This window comes from Elaeis guineensis, chromosome 8 (assembly GCF_000442705.2).
Source record: "Elaeis guineensis isolate ETL-2024a chromosome 8, EG11, whole genome shotgun sequence".
In the NCBI taxonomy this organism is placed as follows: domain Eukaryota; kingdom Viridiplantae; phylum Streptophyta; class Magnoliopsida; order Arecales; family Arecaceae; genus Elaeis; species Elaeis guineensis.
This window is the reverse complement of record NC_026000.2, coordinates 123,430,869-123,440,858: the sequence shown is the minus strand read 5'-3', so window position 1 is coordinate 123,440,858 and position 9,990 is coordinate 123,430,869.

Below are 9,990 nucleotides of genomic sequence, written 5' to 3'. Positions count from 1 at the left end.
AACAGCATGCATTTAAATTTGAAATTCAAATTTGAATCAGTAAATCTTTTACAGTACTGTGTTCAGAACACATCACCTTTTGCGGGTAATCGATCACCACAATTTGATCACCGTCGGAGGGCTCTGATCATCACGTCGCAGCCACAAAATGTCTGACCTCTGTGGATCGTCCACACGAAGCTCTCGTCTGATCAGCTCCTCACGAATGCTAGTTCATGATTTCACCCTTTTGATGGCAGATGTTGATCGAACTTGTTTGATCAATGTATGCTGACTCCTCGGATGCTCCGGATCGTTTGCACGGTTGCTTGAGAGGCTGATGGATCTGATCAATGTGTGCTGACTCCTCGGATGCTCCGAATCATTTGCACGGTTGCTTGAGAAGCTGATGGATCTCTCTCTAAAATTTGGTGGACTCACGACACTCGTGGCACACCAATCTCACTTCCCAAACCCTAGGTAGAAACCCTAGGTACACACTAGAAATCCTGCGCTCAATTTTCTTTCTTTTCTTTCTTTTTCTCTCGAAAGGTTTTGGACCTTCACCTTACGCACAAACTTTCCTCACGCCCCAAAGTTTCTCTCCTAAAATTTCTACACACGTCTCACCTTTCTCCTCTTTTTAAAACAACGTCGAACGTGTCTTATCCGCGTGAGAGGATAAAGATAAGTGGTTGCACATTTGAATTCAAATCAAATTTGAATTCAAATGCAAAACCAACTCATCCCTATCCACTTGTGCGTGAGAAGAGAAAGGGCGTGAGTCATTTGTGCGTGGAGAGTTTACACGAGAAATATTTTCTCGTGTAAAATATGGGGCGCACAAGATAAGACCATGGCGCATGGATTAGTTGGTTGCTCATTCAAATTCAAACTTTCTTTTAAATTTGAATGGCCAACCAACTTATTTTTATCCAGATATTTGGCGCACAAGGGTGGGCATGGGATGGCTTCTGCATGGAGAAAATTCATGAGAAGTTGCTTCTCGTGAATTTAAATATGCACAGAAGAAGTGAGGTGGCGCAGGGAGAAAAGTCAAGGTGGTTTGAACCTAATTGAGCCAACCTAATCTAAATAGGTTAGCACAATTAGAATAAATTAAATCCAACTTAATTAGGCTTAATTAGGCTCAATAAAATCCTAATCAAATCAGGAATTAACTAAACCTAACCTCTGATCAAATCAGGGACTAAACCACCTTAGCGATTAGGTCAACATTTAACCTAATCGGATCAATCCAAACTGAATCCAATTCAATTGAACTTGATCCAAAAATAATTACTCAATCAATTGAGTTAATTAGTGATCAAATTACTAATTAAATCTCTCATAAATATTGAGTCCAAATTCGATGGGCAATCAGGCATTAGAGACCATCGATATGAAACCCTGATCAAAGAGTTCAAATTTCAAATTCAAAATTTAAAATTCAAAATTTTGACCCCGGTACCCAAAATGTGTAGAACTCATGATCAGAGAATCCTAATTCTCAACATAGAGTCTCAGACACATAAGACTCATAATCAGCCATCTGATCAGAAAGGAATCACTAATGTGTGTGACCCCGCAGGTTCGAACCTAAGCCGGTAGCACAGGAACTAATTCCTGTACTAATCGAAGTGACCATCTAGCAATGATATCCGACGACCGGATAGGTTGAATAATCGCAATCACAACATTCAGAACCTACATGAATATGGTTACCGTATAATTCATCCCTTTTGACCCCTGTATTTAGGACGACTCAGGGTTAAACTGTCAACCCTGATGATATCATCCGAATCATGCTCAACTCAATTAGTCCTGTGACTCCTCACTAGGACTACCCTGGCCAAGTTTTGCTAAATTGAAACACGACTGTACACAGCTCCTAAACTAGAGTGGTCAATCCCATCTTGACACACGCACCGACAAGTCAAGTACTTGACTAACCCAGCAGCCTTCCGTCATTGAATTAGAAATTCAGGTAGTCCAGTGCCTAAGTGCAGTGAGTTGCTTGCAAGTCACTGTGGCGGTCTCAGGTCGGAGGGACATTTATACCATATCCCATCGGAGCAAATCTTGACAGCAGAAATAGCTCCGAGTTGGTCAGTTCAGTGCAGATGTACCATTACATCTCACCTGTATGCCATAGGAGTGTCTCCACATTCTTTGGTTATGAGGACAACCAACCCATATGGCACACAACGACCTATGCTCGATAAACGTTGTCGTCCTTGATAACAACGTATCATTTGATCGCGAACATGTTTAAGGACTAAGTGACAAATCCTCCTTTGTCGAGTCTAAATAGTCCTAAGGACTTCACCACAACACAAGAGTTCATTAGAAGATGAAACATTTGTGATGAAAAAATATCAAAATAATTTTATTTATTTATAATTCATGTACTAATACAAAAGGAGCACAACCGTCAACAGACTGACGATTGGCTTTGGGATACTATTCCCAACATTTCAAACTACATTTGTCTTTGGTTTACATTTATCTTTAGGTTTGATATTAATTGCACCATATAGATCATTGGTTTGGGCTGATGGCGTTAGCATCATCAACCGACTGCAGGTTCATGACATACTATTTGAAAATTTAATTGACAATGATGTAAATATTATGTACTAAGTTGGATAAATCAATATATGTGCAAATTAATTTTTATTTTTTTATAATAGACTATGCAGGTCATAGATATTTTTTGGTCTCTCCTGCAGCAACGTCTTTTAATTAATTTGCAATCTATCTTTATGTTGTGACCCTTCTTTACAGTATTTATTTATATTCTTCATATAATATTTATACATTATAGCATTATAGCATTGTATTGTGTTGTGTAGTCTAATGTATGTTTCAATATTATCATCATTTTAGAGTATGTTATTGGGCAAATGAAAGGTTTTTGATAAAACTATGCAAGACTGGACTGAAGTCAAGCAAATATTTGTGCCCATATGCTCATCATTTCATTGGCACTTGCTTATCGTCGATATAGAGAGCACATATTTTAGACACTATACATCTGTGAGTGGTACAGAGCACAGGGGCGTCGCTAGAAGATTTGTAAGTAATGACCATATTTATCGAATATTTATCAAATATCGAATGTTGTACATGCATTGCTAACAATATGGTTGACTACTAATATTATGATTGTAAGTGACCTGGCATGAGATATGTACTCTATTGATATGGGTGGTTAGCCACTTCATTTCGTTGATTGTCCATAACAGGATATCGAATAATCATTATAATTATAATCGATACATCCATGCAAATTTAATTCACCGTATCAGTTGTTTGTTTTTTACTGTGAGCATAAAATATTTTTTTTGTAGGCCTGACTATGCCATCTATATTATGCATTTTATGAAGAGTTTGATATGGGATGGAAACTCATAGATGCTCATGTACCGGAGTTGCGTGCCAGATATACTACACAGATGATCGTGAAGGGTCATGAGGTAGGAACATTTTAGTTTCTAGTTTGTGCTATTGCTATCATGAATGTCCATGATGTCCATAGATATGTTGTGAATATTTTTTTATGAATCTTTAACAGTATATTCAAAAATTTATATTTAAATTTATATTCAAATTTGTATTCTTCATTAGTGGAACTATTAATTTAATGAATATGAATATTTAGTAACAGTAACAGATGTGAATGGTTGATGCAATAGATTTTCTGATATGTGAATTTATTTTTTAATTTTTTATATTTATGTTTATTGATAGGTTTGATAATTATTATTTTGTATTATATTTGAAGTTATTTCAGATCAATTTATGGTTATTTATAAGGGGATTAGTTTTATGCTTATTTGCAGGGAATAAACATAAATTCTTTTAAACATAATCTGTTTAGATAATTGTCTATAGAATAAAATAAACACAAACTCTGATAAAATAAATATAAACTCTAAAATGATAAACATAAATTCTCAAACTGTTCAGAATAAATGATAGAAGATAAACACAACTATCCAGAATAAATATAAATTTTATAAATTTTGAAATAATAAATATAAATTCTAAAAAAATAAATATAAACTATCCACAATAAACATAAATTCTGAAATGATAAACTATTCAGAATAAACACAAACTCTAAAATGATAAACATAAACTATCCAGAATAAACATAAACTCTGAAATAAAAAACATAAACTATCTGGAATAAACACAAATTTTGAAATAATAAATTTTAGATAAACACAAACTATCCAGAATAAATATAAATTTTGAAACGATAAACACAAACTTTCTAGAATAAATATAAATTTTAAAATGATAAATACAAACTATCCAAAATAAACATAAACTATCTAGAATAAATACAAACTCTGAAATGATAAATACCAACTATCATGAGATTCTATAAAATAAAATAAATCTTAAAATAATAAATATAAATTCTGAGATGATAAATATAAACTATTAGAACAAACACAAACTCAGAATAAATATAAATTAAAATGATAAACACAAACTCAGGATAATAAATACAAAGTGTCCAAAGTAAATACAAACTCTGAAATGATAAATATAAATTTAAAATGATAAACATAAACTATCCAGAATAAATATAAATTTTAAAATGATAAACACAAACTACTGAGAATAAATACAAACTCTGAAATGATAAATACCAATTGTTATGGATTCTACAGAATAAACATAAATTATAAACACAAACTTCAGGATGATAAATACAAACTATCCAGAATAAATATATACTAAAATGATAAACACAAACTCAAAAAGATAAATACAAACTATCCAGAATAAATATAAACTCTGAAATGATAAATATAAACTAAATAAATATAAATTTTGAAATGATAAACACAAACTATTCAGAATAAATGCAAATTCAAAAATGATAAATATAAACTGTCACAGATTCTACAGAATAAACACAAACTCTGAAATGATAAATACAAACTCTGAGATGATAAATACAAACTATTTAGAATAAACATAAATTAAAATGATAAATACAAACCTAGAATGATAAATACAAATTATTCAAAATAAATATAAATTTTGAGAGGATAAACAAACTCTGAGAGAATAAATACAAATTTGAAGTCTTACAGAATAAATACAAACTCTTAGATGATAAACATAAACTTTTTCAATAAATATAAACTCGAGATCCATATGTGCTGAGTTGAGCAAAGATCACCTAGGATAGGATAAACAGTAAGTCTTGCTTAAATAAATATAATCTATCCCAGAATAAACATAAACTTCAAATATAAATACAACAGGCTCAGGATAAATATAAATTTTTTCATAATAAATACAAACTCTGAATAATAAATATAAATTATATATAATAAATAAAAATTATTTGACTCTGACTTTGCATTTGATCCTGACTTGATATTTATCCTGGGATGGGATGGTTTATATAGGACTTAATATTTATTCTCCTCAATTAGTATTTATTCAGATAATTTCTATTTACTATTTATAGTTTCTGTTTATTTAATATACTATATTTATCCTAGATAAATCCTATTTTTTTTTATTTCGGACAGTTTTTGTTTATCTTCTTAAAGTTTTTGTTTATTATTCATAGTTTTTATTTATTATACGAAGTTTATATTTATTCTGGAGTACTTTGTGTTTATCTTGGATGGATCTGACTATATTATTTCGGATAGTTTATCATCTCAAAGTTTTTATTTATTATTCGTAGTTTCTATTTATTAGGCAAATTTATATTTATTCTGAGCACTTTACGTTTATCCTGCTATGAAGGTAGTTTGTATTTATTTTATTTGTATTTATTATTTGGAGTTTATACTTATGATGGGATAGTTTGTATTTATTTCTACTAAAGTTAGTGTTTGTCCTAACTTTAGTGTTTATCCTCCTTAGTTAGTATTTATCCTGGATCGAGTTTGTGTTTATTCTGGATCGAGTTTGTATTTATCCTGAATAATTTTTGTTTATCACTTTAGAGTTTGTATTTATTATTCACACCTTTTATACGAGGTTTATGTTAATTCTAAAGTACTTTATGTTTATCATAGATTCATTAAAGACAAAGCAATCTTGAGAGTTTGTGTTTATCCTCGACCTTATTTGTGTTTATTATTTGGAGTTTGTGTTTATCTTGGTTGGATTGATTTTCATGATAACAAAGTATGTGAGTATAAGTATAGTATTAAATTTCAAAAAACTTAAATATTTTTCAATATTTAAATGAAAAAGAAGTATCATCTAAGATCCTAGTGCTAAACTAGATACATACTTAAAAGCTTTAATGAGAATAAATAAAATTTAGAAGGTAAATTTAGCTTAAAAATCAAATTGGAGTAAAAATATTGAAAAATAATATTTCAAATGCTTATGCAAACTGGGCTGATCCAGTCTGAGTGGAGAACAGCACGCATAGCGTATAGAATATTAAATTTCAGCATCCAGAGGATTGAGTCGATATCAACCGAGTGAGTAGGAGACTGAGCCGATACCAATCGAGTGAGCAATTGAGCCAACTCAACCATAAAGATAATCGATCAACACTAAGAATACATCAACATTACTTTGGCACGGATTTAATTTGGCATGCAATATTAGTTTGGCATGGAGTAAATATCTTAATTTGGCATGCAACATTAGTTTGGCACACAACATTATATGAACTTCATAATAATCATCAAGGTAATATTAGATGCATAAAATCTAACAGAGCAAATCATATTGCTCAGACTCATATATTCATTCAAAAATATGTGCAATTGAGGTATTCCATGCATCATGTTACATCATTTTTTTCATTTATATGTAAACCATTCAATATCATTCTTTTATTCATATGTAAACCATTCAATGGAGGATATGCAAACCACTATGTTTGATATAAAATTGATGCATTCATTGCATAAAACAAAAATTGGTACATTCAAAAAAATACGATACTACATCATCACAACACACAATACATAAAATCAAAATACTACATCATCACAATACACAACACATAAAACTCAATACAGTCTAATCCTTAGGATTAGCTTGGACAGCAGGATGATAGCGACGGATAGATGAGGATGGTCTAGAGGAGGATGGCTGATTAGGAGGAGACTGACTAAGAGGAGGCTGACTGGATTGATCACTTGAGAGATTTGAAACAAAAATATTCATCTATTAGCCAATCCGAGCAACATTTTGTAATACTGTAGCCAATCCAATAGAGAGAATATTTTGTCTTTCTATCCCATCTGATTCTCTCTGTATCGCAATCTGGAGCACTCTAAGAGTGCAGATAACCTCACCTAGTTGATGTTGCATATCTATATGAGATAAATATCTCTCTAATTTCTCGATACAACAGATCAAAATTATGAATATCCTATCTCATGTCCTGTACTACTGAAATAAGATTATCCAATTTTTGCTCGAATGAAGAATTATGTTTGCCGATAGGATCCATACGTGCAATACTCTCTCCTGAAGATGAGGACTGAAGAATAGATATGACTTCTCGAGTGATTGCATTGACCACATTTAGAGTCATCCTCACTTGATCAACAGGCTCCAACGCTTCATAGACCTGGAAGATCCTGCTTCACTCCTATTAAACTGAGGTCTTTCTTCCTTAACTGAAATATCCTCCTCATATTTTCTACTTCCATCCTTTCTAGTCCATTCACCATTATCAATTTTAAATTAATACATTCTGTGGAGGGCTTCTTCATTGATTTTGCTATCTCTACCTAATTTCGTTGATTGTTCATCCTGAATCCTTACTCCATAATATTTAAAGATATCGGTTAAAATCATGGCATAAGGTAGGGATGTTTGTGCTCTATCCATCGCTTCTTACATAGCCTTGATAATCATTCTTGAAAGGTTGAGTGGGATGTATTGGATAACATAATATATAATTGCTAAGTCTCTCTTTGTTATAGTATCAAATCCTCCTGCTCTAGGTTGTATAATCCAGCAAACAATAATATGGAAGAGTCTTATGTCAATATTTAAGTATCATTCATAAATTTTATAAAATTGATCGTAGTCCTCTATCCCAAGAACAGTTTCTATTCTTGCACTTCTATGCTTTTTGCTATCCCGCAGATCACCTACGGTTGAAAGTTTCAAAATTTATCCTAATATTTCATCATCAAAATAAATTTTTTTCTTTACTAAAGATGATACGGTATCATCTTTTTCAAATAAAATATTATAATAAAATTTTCTAACTAACTTTATATATATTGGGGCTTTAACTATACAGATGAATTTTCATCCCATACCTCTAATCGAGTTTGCAATCTTGAATTTTTTTGAATCTAAAAAATTTATATCTGCAATACGATCAGAGAGAATATTTTTATCACTTACTAGAGTTCTTAGAGAAGGTGATCTTGAAAGAGGTGATGAAGCTGATGCTTCTCTTGCTCCTCTTCTTCTATTGCTCTAAGAATTGATTTTGATGATCGCAAACCATTTAAGGAGACTACTAATATATTTTTTGTCTTTGAAGAATGTTCTTGTGATATTTCAGGTAATCTAAAAGATTGGATTTGAAAAACCTCATCTAGTGTACCAAAATTAAAGTTTCTGCAAGTTGAAGAAGTTTTCAAAATCTTCTGAGAGTGTCCAATTGATTTGAAGCCATTTAAGAGTGTTTGAAAGTGTTCTGATAAGTTTCGAACCTTAAATACATGAAAAATTAGGTTGCAACAAAATAGAGCGACCCATCTGAATCATCCCTTTTCATTGAGTAGCCGGCACGCACTGTTTTGACTTATGGCATGTAGTGGGACGACCCACTTGGGATGACCCCTGAGATCCTGAGACCAAAACAGAAAGTCTGATTTTCAAACTGGCCAAATAAGGCATCCCATGAGATTTTTCAGTCACAGTGGGATGACCCATTCTGGGCGAATTCGTAACGGCTAGTTTTTAGTCTATTTTTGATGCATTTATTGTGCATTAAACACTCTCCAACGGCTCTAAACTGATACTAAGATATTTTTAAGTATAAATGGTGATTATAAATACTCTCTTGAAGTAGAAAATCATAAATTTTGCAAGTATTTAAGTTCACATCTGAGAAAAGCTTAAACAAGCCCTAAAGAGAGGAAAAGAAGTATTTAATCACTTCACCAACCACTCTCCAGTTGTAATCAAGTATGCAATTCATTAAAAGTGTTCAGTAAAAGCTTCTTCTCCTTAAGTATTATATTTTTATTGTATTTATTGTGTTTATTGAATGGGATATTGTACTGAATTTTCTGTACCCAGTTTTTCTCATATTGTATTTGGGTTTTTGAGTTTTGAAGGGGTTCTAAAACTCAGTTGGGTTGATCTGAATCTTGAATCGGATTGTTGAGGATTGGTTTATATCCAAAAAATAAGTATTCTTGCTTAGATAACAAGGATCGAAGTTGTCTGATGTGTTGTAACTTTGAAATTCGTTTAGTGGATTGAATTCTCAAGTAAAGACTTGGAGAGTGAATGTAGGTGCAAGATTGATATCGAATCATTATAAATTCTTAGTATTTATTGTGCTTACATCTCTTTACTTGCTCTATATATTTAATACTTGTTTGTCTCTCATCTGTGTTTGATTTTATTTTTATTGCAAATTAACTCATTCCACTCGATAACTTAGCACATTATTTAAGCGCACTAATCTTAAAAATTTTAAAAAGACCCAATTCACCCCCCTCTTGGGCTCCATATCTGGGCAAAAAGTGGTATCAGAGCCAGATTCTCTAGCCCTTACTTGATTTAACCATCAAGAGCCAAAGATCAATGGCAGTCCAATTTGGCACATCACTAACCGAGGGGCAATCCACAAACTAACCTTCACTTTTCAATGGATCAAACTATACCTATTGAAAAGCTCAGATAAGAATTTTTATTCAAGCACTTGACTATGATATGTGGAGTATCATAATAAAAAGATCACACACACCCACTAAATTGATTGATGGTGTGTCTCTCCCTAAGTCGGAAGGTGAATAGGAT